At 40.0% G+C, this 16,097-nt stretch overlaps 1 protein-coding gene across 1 annotated transcript in view; it reads right to left on the reverse strand.

Annotated features, from left to right (window-relative positions):
• DPP10 (dipeptidyl peptidase like 10) overlaps positions 1 to 16,097 on the reverse strand; it is an 882,866-nt gene that overhangs the window by 168,422 nt on the left and 698,347 nt on the right. The gene's annotated exons all lie outside the window — the stretch shown is intronic.

The following is a 16,097-nucleotide window of genomic DNA, read 5'->3' on the forward strand; positions in this document are numbered from 1 at the left end:
GCTGTTGAGGACTTTCCTCTTTTGGCACCTTTCCATACTCTTTTACAGTCTTTCAGTTGGCTGTCCACAGTGAAGTGAAATGTTTGTCTAATTGAATAACCCAGGTGATATTTTATAGGTGAACTTCTAATGCAACAGCTCAGCCGGACAGCCAGACATCACACAGCATCCGCTTCAGTCCAGGGTTGCAATTTGAAATCATGGAGTAAGAACAGCACAACTGTAAGTCTTTAATATATCTTCCATGCCTTGTAAGTCTCCTTGTAGGCCCCAGAGCTCACAAATCTGTCATCCTGCAATCAGCAAGAATTCAGTGAAGAAAGAATGTCCTATCACATGGGAATTTTCTTCTCAAGGCAGTAGGGGCCTTACATTCAGTAGAGTACTATGTCAGATGTGACTCATTTGAAAAGTTATCTTTAACAATAGCATTCTGCATATCTACCATCACTCCCCTCCCCTTAGTATTTGTAAGAAATACTTACAAATCTTAATCTCTCCTATTTTTTTTTTGAGGTGACAGATGTATTGAAAAGAAAATGTGACAAAAAGCTCTTCACTTCTGCTATGCAAATGATTGTGCAAAGAACATACCAAAACCAGAGATATATATTTTTCGTGGCTTTAGTAAATGGATGTTTGGAGAAACAAGTAATAAAGTAATCATAAATCTCTCTCAGCGTGAGGTGATGGCGGGCAGACTCCTGAGATGGAGTAAAAAGCCCGTCTCTATTCATGCCAAAGGAATTGGGCTGATTGACACCACTGCAGGTGGGAAGGACCTGGGGATGTACACCAAATATATTCCACAACAAAAATGGAGAAGGAAACAAACATCAACCTTTGAAAAATTCCCTCCTGGTTAGAAATGTGCACTAGGGAAAGTAGCTATAAATAATAAATCGTTAGCTCTAGAGAATGTTGTTTTTCACTTAATTTTCTATAAAGTGAAATTTTTCCATTTATTTCTATAAGACCTTAATTTCCCCTCCCCCATGTGCTCTGCCCTTGAGGAAAGCTCATAAATATTTCCATGTTATTTCACTCTTTCTTAAGTTGGTCCCTGTGAAGAGCTTGCAGGAATTTGTTTATTCACTGTGAATCCTTTCTCTCATCTGTTTTGTTCCTTTGGTCCTGAATGTGAAGCAGCAACACAGGGCTTCTTTAATTCTGTTTGTTCTTTAATTTCCTTTCTTTTTCTTGTTCCTTTGTTATGTTCAGTATTTCACCCTTGAGCTGTCTTTTCAAACTGCATCCTCAGCACACTGGCCGCTTAGATTTAGCATGTCATCTCCCGTGAAATCGTTACATATTTATTCGCATTCTGACATTAATTTTACATGGCCATTTTTTTATCCCTGACTGATATTATAGAAGAATTGTCTCACCTACTATCAGTTTATTCAATTTATGTTTAGGATGCTGTTGCGTTCCTCCTTTGAGAAGCAGTAGCACTTCTTCGTGCATGGCCCCCCCCCCGGCATTTGGCTGGAGGAAGGGCCCTGATCAAAAAGCATCTCTTTTTTTAATCCTGCAAAATTCTTTTTAGTCTGGGTTGGCAAACAGTTAAAAATGTTGATTTTTCCCTTTATTGCCTGTCTACTGACTTTCTGAGGAACTTACAAAAAGCCACTCAATTGTGGATGCCCCACACCCAGAGCGCTGGGCCAGGGCTGAGACCAGAGACGGTGTCCTGCTGCCGGCTGCTCGTGGTTTTGCCCACTTTTGTATTTAACTCTGGCTTGAAGCTCAGGCTCCAGCCCAGAAAAGCCAACCAGCTCAGCACTATTCTGTCCAGAGGCAGCTGGGAGCAGCAGGCTGGCCGAGAAATGGCCGTTCTCCACAGTTACCCTGTCTCAGCCAAAACCAGCTCTGGATTACAAATCCTCCTGCTCCGCTTCGGTAGTGACGAGGGCTAAATTGTTTGCAGATAATAATATCACCCGGGAGGTGTTTCTGCCTCCCAGCTGGTCTCCGCGCTGCAGTCAGGCTGTTCGTCTTCACCCCGGCGGCACGAAGCGATCAAGAACTTGTGGAGACGAGCTGGGCTGCGGGGACTGACCGTACCTGTCCCCATGCAGGCAGAAAATCCCGTCCGTCTCCCTGTGAGCCCGTGCGGCACGGCTGCAGGCAAGGTGAAGGAAAAACACACTCAGCCTCTCGTGGTCGCAGCAAGGGGACAGCAACTAATGCCTCGTTCTCTCAGAAGCACAGCATAGGAGCAACACGGGTAAAATTCGGGTTAGTCCTGGGCTAAAGTGCTGGCGGAGGTGCCAGGTGCCCCTGCTGGAGCAGCGCAGTCCCGCGAGGGACTGATGTGGGACCGTTTCTGCGCTTGAGCAGACGAGGTGCGCTGCTCCTCTCATACCTTCCCCTCACGGGCTACCATCACAAAGAAAGACATACTTCATTTTTAAGAGTTAAGAGTGACAACTGTGATTTCTTTTCCTCTAGCAAAAGTATGACAATATTGTCAGAAATGAGTCTTATCTTTCACAGCCTTACAGTTCTCTGTTGTCCAAAGAAAATGTAAAGTTACTAAAAAACCACAGCAGCCCTTTAGAAGTGCCCTTACCCTATTAAACAAGTCAGAAATATTTGCATTCTCCAAAGGACTATTGCTTTCATGAACAAGAATTATAAGAACTAGTTCTTGGGCTTTAAAAATTTACAGGGAATTTGCAAACAGATGGTTTAATGCGATCATCCCTGGTAGCAGAACAAAGCAGTTCTAGTTCCTAACTATCAACATTAATAACTCTGGTAGATGAAGAGAGTTGCCTTCCTCAGAGAATCAAGTCCTCTCACAGCATCCTTCTAAAATAATTCCAGCACCTTTGTTATTTGTTTTCACGAAGTACAAGCAGTGGCCTGATCCAAACCTTGTTGCAGCCTGGGGAAAGATCCAGTCTCATTTGAGCTAGAATAACTTCTTGAAGAGTTTGGCAGCATGAGTGCAGAAAAGCTCTTTTTGGTTTTATTCTAGGACATCTTAAAAATATTCTTCTATTTTCTATGTGAGTTTGCCTGCTCTGTAGTCCAAACACCCCATCTGTACACATATTAGCATCCAGGTTGTCTCTTTTTTTCCCTCCAGCTGTACTGAGAGACTTTCCAATTGCTAGTTGGAAGTTAGTTTCACCTGATCTCACTTTATTCTTGACATCACTTCACCTCTTTAAAGTAAAAAAAAAAAAGATTTTTGCATCACATCTTTCATTAGGCAGTAGCATCGTGACATTTAAAACAGAAAAGAGTCCGTAGTCTCACAATAAAGGCACACAGATCAAGGAAAGAAGTATCTGCCTTTGGAAAAGAAAACAAGAAACACAAAATAGTGTGAAAATTCAAAGGACTTAAATTGATTATAAAGCGCAACCCACCTGTTAAAAATATTTTTTCAGGATAATTTTTTTCCTGTTCCCAAGCGAATTTGATATTAATGGGGGACTTTGCTTCATCGTAACCCTGCTCCTCCCTGTAAATTAAAAACGAAGCTGGACGCAGAGCATGTATTGCTACTGACAGTAGCTGCATGGAAAACTTAACGCGATTTCAGAGCTGCAAGCTTATCCGCTTAAGGATATTACTAAGGAACCAGATGGAGGATAGTTTTCCATAGCTAACCATCTGGGCCCTGCAATGATACACTCTGCCCTAAGCATTACTATGGGAATTGACTTCATGATGGGAAAAAGCAGAGAAAAAGAGACAAGCAGAAAGAAAGAGCATAATATTTTATATTGCAAAATGTGCAGCCAAAGAGTCACCATTTTGTCACACATTGTGGTTTCCTTATCTCTGTATTTATAATATGTGGGATAAAAGGAAGAGAAAATGAGAGTTTAGCAGTTAATATAGCATCACAGCCAGCTGTGAAGGAAATCAGAGGTGGTATATCATTTTTAGTGGAACTTTGATTGCATTATGGGAGGTCAAAGTAGAAGAAAACAGGACAACATTTTCTGATAGGGCTAATAATTATTTACACGGATATGTAATTTTAGGTCTGCTGGGTTATTTTTTGGAGTTCTGCACTTCAGGGCTTCCAGCCCATTCTGTGTCCACAGCTGAGAACTGCAGTGGTTTGTGGAGACCAGAGAAAGGTAAGAAATATGGGATGCTCCATTAGGTTTGTGGAAAACACCAAATGCCTGATAACTAGATGGAGTCAAAGCAAAACCTGGAACGAGTGGTTTTTCTGAGCAGTCCTGCTGTATGGTCTTAACATGAAATCTCTAGGTGAAAGTTTTTCAGGTGTTAGATATACAATAGTCCTGGAACCAGAAGACCTAACCAACGTCTTTTTTCTCTGGTGTTCATGAGGGCCTATGACCTGCCTTGTTGACTGCAAACTTTAGCTGAAGTTTTCCACGCAGTTCAGGCATTTTGGGTTTTTCTCCTGCTGTGTTGATTCTCCAGCATCTAATACTATGTAACCTTTTGGTATGGGCTTTTCTCTACCAGGGCAGTTCCAGGATCTTTTTCCTCTAGCTATTCACCTGCTTTTGCAAAGCCTGTAACAACCTACTGGAGACTTTTTTCTTCTGTCACTTTTTGAATGAAATTTGACAATGGCTTTACTTTCCTTAGTAAGTTCAGTTAGAATGGTAGACTTTAAAAAAAAAGAAAATTAAAAAAGATAAAAAGTACCTAATCCAATAAATCTGATTCAACTTGAAGTTCTCTGAGTTTTGAAATAACCAGACAATGCAGGTTAGCTCTAGTGGACTCTTTCATAGTGGATAACAAGTTACTGAAAGTCACTAAGCAAATGTCATCAACCTCCATTGAATATTAGGACTTTACAAAGGGTTTCCAACAGGAGCTGCTTCTTTTTATGTGTATGACAGGCCAAGAGAAGTGTTAAATAGTCATAAAAACCAAGAGACCAGTCCATTCAGCACATTTCTAGTTTGGATCCCTGGAAAGAAAAAGTTTAAAATTTTCATGTCCTTTACCTAGATAGAACTGTCAATTCTTCTTAGGTATTTATGTTACAGCTGGTCTGTAAAGGGAGACAAAATTCCCCGTAATGGTTTAAATCACTGTTGTATCTCATACTTTAACAAAGTCCCACAACACTTCAGCCTGGAACTGTGTGTGTATGTTTATGTGTGTTTATTGCATCTGGATGTTCAGAAGCAAATAACAGAGGTAGGACTGGATGTCAGGTAATCATCAGTTTGTGAACAGATTTTTTTTCTTTTCCCAAAAGAAAATCTAGGTGGGAAAATCTGTGATAATTCTTTTTTTGTTAGTGAGTGTCACTGCTGTGGAATAGGCTGCGTGCTTTGTTTAATGTTGAGATTGGCTTCAGGTATTAATGGCACGAAATAGTTTATGTCGGTGCATATCACAGAGAGCTGCTTATCTCATTATTAAATTACTTTTGGATGAGAATACAATTAAGAAAAATAATAATAGTGATAATAATAAACCTAGCAGAACTTGCCTGCTTCCCCCCACCAGTCCTTTTCACTGAAAAAACTTGTGACTTGTATGAAATGCTTGGCTTGGCAACCATAATACATGGCTTGCAAAAGATGGGCAGTTCCTGTAGATAAATAGGTCACTGTTTTGCAAAATATTTGCTCCACCTTATTATTAGTACATTATCTTCTTCTGGAATGTATTGATTCATTGGAAGTTTGTGCAGCCAAGGCAAGTTGGAAAAAAGAGGGATTACCCTCTTTGGACTGATACTTTTCCCAGCTGTCTGGAGAGCAGAGCTTTCATCTGAACCCACGGTGTTCCTTACTTGTTGGCAGTTGGTCTGTTGGTGACCAAGCAGTAAGCTCTGTTTCTTAATGAGCAAAAAATAGCGATCCTAATTTATATCTTAGAGCAGAGAATACCATGAGAATCATGAAGAAAATTATTCTGGCTATAAGAAGAAAAGCTGTTAGGTTGCAAAGAGAGACAGAAATCTACCCTAAACAAGGAGAAACGTCTGTTCTTGCTTTTCTTACGTGCAAGCCTTGAGCTAAAAAGGATGTGGCAGTGCAAACAGCTGCTCTGAGGCAGCTCAAAGAAAACACCAAAAAGTTGCCTTTATGTCTGAAAGGGTATTATTTTCAGTAGCTTTTCCCTAGAATTTTATTTGTCCAAAGGCCTGTTCCTCTCCTGTAAATCTGACTCTGCCCTATTCTACCCACATTGTGCACAAGTTATAGCTCATAAAATGCATAATTGAATCGCTAATGACATCATTCAGGAAATATCTTTTTTAAACACAGCTTTAAACACTGTTTGTTTTGTGTACTCAAACCGTGCTTGGCTTTTAGTCAGAATCTGCCAAATAGATCTGTTCTGCAAGAGCTGATCTGCAGCCTTTCACCAGGAACGCATGACCCTTCGCCTGATGTTTCTCAGACCTGCATTACTACAGCATTACTCCTTTGGGAGCCCAGCTAGGATGACAACCTCATTCAATGAAAAGGGAAGGTGATACTTAAATTAAAGTGGCAGTAAAAAATCCAAATAAGACAGTGTCACCTCTGAATATTTTTCTGACAGAAAAGCAAGCGAGGCATTGAAGAATTTCTATGAAAATGTACCCCATGGTTCTTTTGTTTGCCTGCTCTTGAAAACTGCGTTTTTCCTTGTACAAATAGCTTTGTGCAAGGGACGGTTCATTGTTTCAAGCCTTAAGCAATACCTCACAGATGGCTTCTTAAGAGATGGCAATAGATTCTTGGTCTCTCTGCCTGACCCTGCCATACACTAAGAGCAAGCCAAAAGTCTGCCTGCTCTACACATCTCCTCATCCTGCAGGAAGATCCATGAGAAGGTCCCGAATGGCCAAAACCTGCAGTAGAGATATGAAGACGTTGAATTCGGAAGTCAGCACAGCCCTTATTCTGTCTTTTTTGGTTTTTTTTTTCTTTTAAATGCAGTTCTCTGGCTGCAATCAGGCCCCAACTCTTTCAGTTGAAAAATAAACTTATTTAGAGAGATTTTTTGTGAACGGATGAGACAGACTTTCTCAAGAAGCACTTTATTTAAGTTGCCTTTTTGCCATTCATGAATCTTCAGAAATGGTTGCTGAATGCGTGACACTGAAGTGATGTAAGGCCCGCATTAGATCAGCTTCAGCAGTGTGCAATATGCTGCCCTAGGAGGGTGAGTGCTCAATGAGGTAAGCTCAATTTGCTCAGAGGGTCCGTTTTCACTAATGGGAAGTGGCATGAGATTCTCAATCATCATTAAGTGGCTAAAGATTTGAATCTGTTCATAAAATTGCATCTAGAGTAATTAAGTTGCTGAGTGTGAGTGTCTCTAATTGTCTTATTGTTCCTCCGTCTCTGAAAAATGAGAAAAATAAGAAGTTTTGTTAAAAGACAGAATTTACAGTAATTTGAATCTAGAAGCCTAAAGCCTGCACAGACTCATACTGTGTTACAGGGACTGTAGATTTATTCTTTCTGATGTTTGTTTAAATGTACTGTGAACGTATTTAAAAAAAAAAAAGCTAACGCTACATCTACAAGTCATCTGGGTTTAGTTTTACAAGCAGTGTAGGAAGCATGATCAGACTTCTTTTATCCTTGAAACAGATGTGGAACTGAATACTCTAGAATTTGTAGATACTTGAAACAAAGCTTGATATCAAAGATGATTTCAAAATCCTGAACCAAACGCTGGGTGAAAATGGAGCTCCTGCATTTGATTGTGATTTCTCTTAATGAACTATACAGCTAAGCCAGGGGAATCATTGCCGCACAACGCTGTGTGTGCAAAAAAAAGTTTACTTGTGGTAAAGAAGTGCCAGGACACAGGGGGGGAAATGTTTCCTGGCTGACTGTTAAACACAGGTTACCTTGGGCTTGGGTTTGAGTAACAAACCTCTGGAGCTGAGAGAGTGCGGGGGGAATCACGGTTGTGTCAAGGCATAGCTCTGATCCTCTTCCCTCAGCCTCCACCACTAGCTGCTGTTTGGGACATGCAACTGAGCTAAAAGCATCTTTCTCATGGGCCGGACGCTGCTGGTGGAGCATGGTACCATTAAAGCACCTGAAAATCTTTTTATGCCATGGAGAATTCACTAACGACAGGTTTTAACTCTTTTAGTTCCCCTTAATAGTTCCCCTTAAAGCAAGATTTGTCCTTCTGGTTTCAATTTTCTACAGTCTTGTGTTTTCTGTTACCTTTTTTTCCCTCTGATCCTCCATATTGTACTGTTTTCTGTTCTCTTTTTATTTTTATTTTTTCTCTTCACATTCACCTTCTTTACTTCAGTTTGGCTGGTAAGATTCCTCAAACAGGAATGATCATATAAAAAGTATAGTGTGAACACTTACCTTTTATTCTTGGACAAATTGCTCACCGCAAGGTAGAGTGTACTACAGAATTGCTATACATAAAACAATGGCATTTTTACTGTGTTGTGATGAGAATAGTTCACCTTGCTGATGACCTCAGGAAAGCAGGCTGTTTCATGCATGCAATTTCAGCTCATTGAGATTTCAAAGATCCCTTTCGAACATCTATCACAAAAAGCCTTCTTTTAGCACATTGACTCTTTGCTCTTCTGTCCTATCATTGAGTTTAACATGCTGATGAAGGCCTGCAGAGAAGGCGGCAATGCCAATATATTGCGCTTGGAGAGAAGTGGACTTTGAAGGAATGTGAAATGAGTAAAGAGAAACTTGGCTGAAATTCAACACCACATAGAGGAAGTGGGGAAGGACTAGCATTGTCACATATTAACAGCAAGGCCACCGTTAAATTTCAGGCTACCAAAACCAAATAAATAAAAAGCTCAGAGCCAGATTGCAGAAGCCATATTTTTGTTTGTGCATTCATACAGATCACACTTGAAGTGCCATTCGCTTCTATGACATTGCTCAGTCATAGACATAAAAATTAAACTTGTGCTCTCTCTGTGGTTATTTAGCAGGCTCACATCCTCCGGAGACTGGGGTAGTGGGTGCCATCAACAGAAACAGAGGTTTACGCTAGCTCTTGTGGAGCCTATGGAGGATTATTCACCCAAGTGAGTACTCAACAGCACGGGTGAGAATGGCAGCTTCAGAAGACAAGTTACTGTGGCATCCTCAGCATTAGAGACAAACATGACAAACGCTATACAAAGCAGAAGCATGTAACTTGTAAGATCTTTTGATGCTCCCAGTCGCCATTGGGGAATGCCTGGGAGGTTGTCTAAACTATGTTCTGCAGTTCATTCCTTGCAGCATAGCTTTGGCCTGTATTTTTTCTTGTTTTGTTTTAAAAGTCCCAGCTGAAGGGAACGGCATTGTTTCCACTTCAAGGCACTCGTCCACAGCTTAATTTCTCAAATTTGATTCTGCCTCTTCGGTACAAGAAAGGGAGAAGAAAGAATGACATTCACTCACAGTGCCAAAGAAATGCGTATGAATGTTTCCTTCATATAAGTGGGCAAGTGGTCTCGTTAAAGTGTCAGGATAAAATGGGTAAGAATGTAGCTTTCCTTTCAGTTTTTTACACTGGAGCCTCTTTAGAGGTTTCCACCCTCTTTTTTTCAGGATCTGCTGGAAATACAGAACTTCCAGGCTGTTTTCCCTCCTTACCACTGGAATGAAACTCCTAATATTCTCATAAATCAATTCTCTTCTCACAATGTCCGCATTATCAATGAAGGGAAAAGAGAAAGGAAGGAAGATACTTTGTTTGTTTAGAGTGTATTTTTATATCGTTGTAGACCCTGCATATAGAGTCTTTGTTCTGCTACATCTTAAGCATTTGTGCTTGAAGACACTGATGTATGCAAATGCCATTGGAAAAAAAAAGGGAGACACAAAGCACTGAAGGCAAACAGGAGTTTTTTCTGAAGCGGATGGGAGGATATAAGGAGATAAAAGCAAGCAAATGACAAACTGAAACTGAAATCTCAAAGGTAAGGAATTTTCAAATCCATATATACTTAGTAAACAAGAGAAAGAAAACACAGGCTTGTTTGAAAATTTACAAAAAGTTTATATCAACTGTTACATGATCAGTAAAGTTTATTAGTTTTTTCCGATGAAGGCAGCAGGGAAAGAACAGGATATTATAGTAGCGGACAGAAGTGCAGACAAAGTTGTTGCTTACAAAGCGGCTAGGAAGGCCTAGAGAACACGCACACACTTTGGTTTTAGGAAATGAGCAAAGAAATCAGTGAACCTTTTAACTGACATTTAGAAAAGTTCACCATTTCAAGAGTGATTCCTGAGAACTGCAAAGCAGAAAATAAATCTATATCTAGAGAATAGGCACCAGATTCTGCTGTAGATTTATTGCTTTCAAGCAATAAAAGAATTTAGGTTGGAAAACTAATCTGGCAGTGACCCTTCACGCAATTAGTTAGACTGACTGACTGCAGAATTAGGTCCTTGCTCGCAACACACGTTTCCTTGTTCCACAGGATCTGACTTAAATACTCCAGAATCAGTTCATCCACTTAGTCTCACTCAAGCCAGGGGGAGCAAAGTGTAGAGCTGTGACCCATTTTTCATCTTTCTGAAAGCAAGTTGGTCAATACACTTAACGTGACTGAGAGGCCTTAGTCAGAAACCAAGGAGCAAAGGAGTGCTTCAACTGCCTGCTGTTTCCCTGCGCAGGGAACACAGGACAGTAATTTGTCTGCTCCCCATAAGCTGCAGCAGAGTCTGGGGGACAGGACCCCATCGCGCCCCGAGTTAAAGCCTGGTCGCAGCTGGAAGCTTCCACGGAAAGAGGAACAGTCTGGCAACAACTCCTGTGCCCGGTGGTTCACTTCACAGCCCAAAGCAGATGAGATGTTTAGGGGAGGCATGGAATGAAAGGTGGTTGGACCCACGCACAGGCAAAGGAAAACTGGACACGCGGCCCGACAAGATTAATACGGCGGCAAGTACGGACCTTAGGAAACTGCTGCCACTGGTTTCCAGTCTGGGCTGTTGGGACACTCGAAAATTGAGCATTCAGTTTAAGGGTTTCCACTTGTCCCAGAATTAGAAATGTGTTCCTAGATAGCTAATCCAGCACCGAGCCTTCTGTTCCTGCAGTTTCTTTATAAATATTAATAATTTACCACCAAGTATGACCATTGTGAAGCTAAATAAGTTAATGTGCTATACTCACACATTAATCTTAGTGGGGGCTCAGGGGGGAGGCGGAAGCAAAAGACTTCAGTGAGACATTAGCCTGGGTTATTCTCAATGGAAAATTAATCCAGAAATACTCTCTACATTTTCTACTCATTTACCCAGCACAAGAATTTATTAAATAGTTCCTAAAGCTGCAAGAGTTGGGGAGCTTTCCTGTGACAGTTGTGCCATACTTTATTCCTTTCTTTTCTGTTCTACTATTTTTCTGCTTTACATAATAGCTTCACTGAAAAAAAGCTGAGCGTAAAAGACTTGGGAGGTTCATATTTTTCAGTAGACTTAAGAAAATAAAAGACTTAATATTTTTTATTACTCTCACTTTGAGAAAAGTTTTTTGGCTAAATCATTACTTTGCCTTGCTTAAAAAAACGTTAGGGAAGGATTTTTTCCAGAAGTGTATAAATTTTATTGGCTTTTAATAGGGCTACAAAATTCTACAGCATGTGACAGGGTTTTTTTCCATGTGGAAAAGGATTTTAGACCTATCTTTAGAAAATTTGGCTCAACGTCCCATGAAAAAGCTTAAGGAAATTTACTGTGCATTGATTCCCATAGGTACACACAGATGTTTTGTTTGTCATAAGGAGTTTCTAGGATGCTGTCACCGTGGGACAAGGAATACCAGATATTGTATCATTGTGTAATTTTTTGTCATGGAGCTGAGTACTTTGAAGACTAATTGGAAAAATGGATTTCTTTTGCTGTTGAGAGGAGTTATTGGTGACTTGGCAGTCTGGAAACATCCTCCCATTCCTAGAAAATCCTACTGTTCTTTGGATCCCTTGGTATTATTGGGGTTGTGGCTAAGGAGTAATGGGAAGGTTGGATGCTCTGCTGATGAAGCCCTGAGTCTGAGAGGTCCACGCTCAGGTCCCTGTATATGTGTACTTATTCACCTGATGTCAGTCTCATAGGTACAGACCTACAAAGAGGGATCTGGAAGAGGGGTTAGGTCTCTTAGCATCCTTGGGAATCTCTTCATCTGTGCTTTTGAGGCTAACAATACTTCCCTGACCCCATATCAGTGTTACGAGAATAAACACGTGAAGTGTTACAGAGAATTCAGGAAAGGGACCATCTGTATACAAGGGCAGATAGAGAGAAAGAGGATTCACATTTACCTTAAAAATGAACACTGACATCCTGGGATTTAAGGATAAAGAGATATACAACCCTGTGCTGCCGTGGAAGAGTATGCAGTGCATCACAGAAATCTATACTTATCCTAAAACATGATTGCATTGATATTAACAAAAAGAATTTCTCTGACTTTAAAGGGTGCATGATTTAGCTCTCAGAATAGGAAATACCGACATTTGCTGATTTTCCTGGTAATCATTTTTCTTAAGGTTGTTTGGCATTCTGCAAAGTAAGCAGCTGTGTAGATGTCTTTCTCCATGTGTATAATTATTTTGTTATAAAAACACGAAGGACAGAGTTAGGTTTGAACAGCCAGATGGACTTCATCACTTTTTTAATAGTCTTGGATAATTTGCTGTAGTATTTATTGTGCTCAGGCTACTGCTTACAGGGCTTTAAGATCTTGCTGTGATTTAGACAACATTTGGAATAGCAGTGTGATAATACTTCCATACAAATTCAAGAAACTACCCTTAATTTATAGGCTCAAACTCAAAGTCATCTTGCAAAAAAAAAAAAAAAAAAAAAAAAAAAAAAAGGGCTCAAAGAGCCAACAGTTTTCAGAAGCAGTTATTCCTTATTCATCTTGGGAAAAGGACAAGAGGGACTTTACTAGCCCCGAGTAAAGAACAGGTGACCTGCACAGCTTCTTTTCCTACATTTTTCTGAGTTACCATGGCTTTACCCATGGCTCCAAACCAGGACCAGTTACTATTCTGCTCCAGAACAGGAGTCAGGTTGTGAATCTGTCTGCCTCTAGGTTTTTTCTTGTACAGTTGAGTGAATTCCCCACAGTCCCTGGGCAGACATCCACAGCCTCTCGCCACCCCTCAGAACAGGGACTTCAGCGCCAGGCCGTCCCTTCAGTGAGTAGAAACCCCCCCGTATATATGCCTTTTGACTCCCACATACGACTGTGTGAGGAAGCCATTCGTTTTCTGTATGCCAACATACTAAAATGGTATTATCTCACGTAGCCTGGACTTTACTGCTCAGTAGTCATCGCTGTAGTGGTGGCAGCTTGAAATGATACCAGCCAACCAGAAAAAAAAAAAAAAAGACTTTCTTACACGCTACACCCACTCCTATTCTTTGAACATTTTTTGGGAAACACAAATATTTTTTTAGCATCTCATTTTTCTCTGTTCACAAATATTTATATAACTAAATTTTTTGCTTGTACAGATCAGTAGGAAACCCAAGCTTTTCCTCCTGTGTTAAAACTCATTTGGAGATCGTCACTTGTGCAAACATGTAAATGCAACTTGTGGAAAATAATCCTTGGTCCTCAAGACAGTTACTGGTTTTAATAGGTTTTGATTTTCTTAGTGGCAGGTATCAGAAAGATGTTATGCTTTAGATGAACAGTTCACATTGTATTACATGTATTTAATGGCAAATACCTAAAAAAGACAGGTTTTAAATGCATTATAGGTTAAAACAGACATGCATACACTAGTAAATTTGGAAAAAGCAAACACATTTCACAGTCTATTTGGGCTGGCTAACTACAGAGAATTGTTTATTGAGTAATAACAGTTTGATGATTTCCACTGCATATTTATTTCAGGTTATAATTGATGGGGATATTTTTCCATTAAACATTTCCCTAAATCTTTCTGCTGATGGAGTCACAGTGTAACACTATGAACTTGCCAACAAAATGGCTCAACTGAAAGCTTACAAAGAGATTTAGAGATGGAGATTTAAAAGGAGTTTAAATGTGTAAAAGATGTTTGCTATAAATGCTAGAATGTCTGTGTGCTAGTTTTTAAGTAAATATCCACATGTAGATCCTTTTAACCATGATCTCTTTTCTCACTGTTTTCTTTATTTCTTCACTGTATCAGAAGGTTTTTTAGATGCTCCATGGTAGGAGCTGGTTTAGCACGTAATGAAATGTGCACGTGTTTGAGCACGTAATTTCAATGTTTTCCCATGAAACTTGTGTTTTACACAGGTGTAAACAAATGTACAGAGTATAAGAAGTCTCTCTTATGCAATCATTAAAAAAAAAAAAAGAAATATTTATTTTCTGTATGTTAAGAGTCTCAGAACACAGTCTATGTTAAAATTCATCAGCATTTCATTATGAGTAGATTTTTGTCTCATTCAACATTAAGCTGTGAATACGGTATGACACCTTCAGCCCATAGATTAACAAAAGCATAGCTATAAACATCAATTACCAGGGAATGAACATCATATCAGTGTTTTGCCTTTTAAATAACTAGGCTATCTGCAACCCTGACTGGTACTGACAGATGCCAATGGGATTATTCGCTCAGTTTACCAAACAAGTAAAAAACTTATTAAAAACGCTAGTATGTTCTTTAACTGGTACAGTGTCACTAAAATAATACTCTGGAGATGTGCTGTAGTATAAGCATTAACATTCAGCCTATAACCCTTGTCAAGGTATTTGCTTCCCGTGAATGAGCGCTAGTCAAACATTTTAGTATTGAACTCATTGTTCCCATTTGTACCATTTTATTGTGAATGTTATTGCAGCGCTTTTTAGAAGTGAACAGAGTAGAAATTTGAATAACTGGGGATGGAACTTGGAAACCGTAATGTGCTATTAATGTATTTTTCTGATATTTCACTAAGATGGGTAAGCTGTATGGGCGGTAAAACTAGATGACACTTAATCCTTATTCTGGAAAGTACAGTTTGAAATAGGGAATGCACATGACCAATATGTTGTAACCTTCAGACCTATCGTGTATAATAGTATTTGCCAGATCCTAGAGACTTGAAAACGAGTTTTTAGTTAGATGTAACTCTTTTGTCTGCTACTGATAACAAGATTTGGGACCCTATGCGGTTGTTTCAATATGTCAGGTTAATCCTGTTTAATCTCCTTATGATCAAACTTCATCTTCCAGAGCAGATAGTTAAGGCTGAGTTTATCATGGATAGGATGATTTTTTGGTTTTTCCTAAAGGGCAAAGCTTCATATCACAGTTTAAGTAGTAAAGAATAGAGTCTGTAGAAGGCTGCAATGGGAGTAAAGGGAACTAGAAGTGACTCTTTAGACATGTATACACACATATGAGTACCTGGAGACATCTCACAGACTTTCTACCTGCTAGAGTAGCTCTGTAAGAGAAGGCAGGACTTCATGGTTCTGGAATCAAGAGCCTCTGACTGCCGTAGCAATGACCTCCATCCAAGAACGGCTCTTGCAGCAACACCAGCTCCCATGCACGTCCCCATCAACTGCCTTGGCAAAGACAGAAAGCAGAATTAACTTCTGCACCCAAGAGATAAAGGTGCTGGAGAGGGAATCCTGAAAGGTAACTTCCTTGCAGCAGAGTTATAGCTCAACTGTGTGCCTTCGGTGACAGGAATATTTTCTTCCCTTCCCTCCGAAACGATACCCTAGGGGACCATTGGTAAGCATATATTGCCAGCTGGGATGGAGGAGCTGTCTGGCTGACAGGTCACTTCCATTTGGTGAGCGCTATAGCTATTGGTATAGCAGCCAGGTCTTAATTGCTTTTTCTTTTTTTTTTTTTTTTTTTTTTTGGAGCACATGAGATAGATGTTCCATGCAAAAGTGAAGTGTGTTCAAGGGTTGGAAATAAGACCTTGAGTGCTCTCTGATTTTTATCTGTCCCACACAGCCCTGCCCGGTGACGCATTTCTCTAGAGAGTAATTTTTATCTGTGACATTGGAATTTTCTTGAATAGAAAACATCATTTGGCAAAGAAACTGGAATTTTCTGGGGTATCTATTATTTCTTCTGGTGAAACAGCAACCTCTTTGCCTAGTGTATCTTGGCAAAGTGCTTAACAATATGTGTATTGCAATGTGTATTTCATTTCAGTTGTCAGAAGTCA

Source organism: Accipiter gentilis, chromosome 1 (assembly GCF_929443795.1).
Source record: "Accipiter gentilis chromosome 1, bAccGen1.1, whole genome shotgun sequence".
NCBI lineage: Eukaryota > Metazoa > Chordata > Aves > Accipitriformes > Accipitridae > Astur > Astur gentilis.